We start from the raw sequence: 592 nt of genomic DNA on the forward strand, positions 1-592 counted from the left end.
TCCTGACCTCAAGTGATCTGCCTGCCTCAGCCTCCCAAAGTTCTGGGGTTATAGGCATTAGCCACTGAGCCCAGCCAAGCCTTTTTTCTTTTCAGCATGATCTGGTGAGGAAAGCACAGAGAAGCCAGGTTCCACATTTAGCAAGTTCTTGGTGCCCTGTGACCTGGTTCTGTAAAATGAGGATAAGGACACCCATCCTACAGGGTATTTATGAGAAGTAAATGAGATCAGGTATACACGGCATTTAGCACAGTCCCAGGCAGATAGAGGACACCCAGAAAGTGGTGGTAGCTATTTTCTTTCTTTTCTTTTTCTTGTTTTTTGTTTGTTTGTTTGTTTTTTGTTTTGTTTTGTTTTGTTTTTTGAGACGGAGTCGCGCTCTGTCACCCAGGCTGGAGTGCAGTGGCGCGATCTTGGCTCACTGCAAGCTCCGCCTTCCGGGTTCACGCCATTCTCCTGCCTCAGCCTCCCCAGTAGCTGGGACTACAGGCGTCCGCCACCATGCCCGGCTGATTTTTTTGTATTTTTAGTAGAGACAGGGTTTCACCGTGTTAGCCAGGATGGTCTCGATCTCCTGACCTTGGGATCCACC

The sequence above is a fragment of the Mandrillus leucophaeus genome, unplaced genomic scaffold, assembly GCF_000951045.1.
Source record: "Mandrillus leucophaeus isolate KB7577 unplaced genomic scaffold, Mleu.le_1.0 Scaffold521, whole genome shotgun sequence".
In the NCBI taxonomy this organism is placed as follows: domain Eukaryota; kingdom Metazoa; phylum Chordata; class Mammalia; order Primates; family Cercopithecidae; genus Mandrillus; species Mandrillus leucophaeus.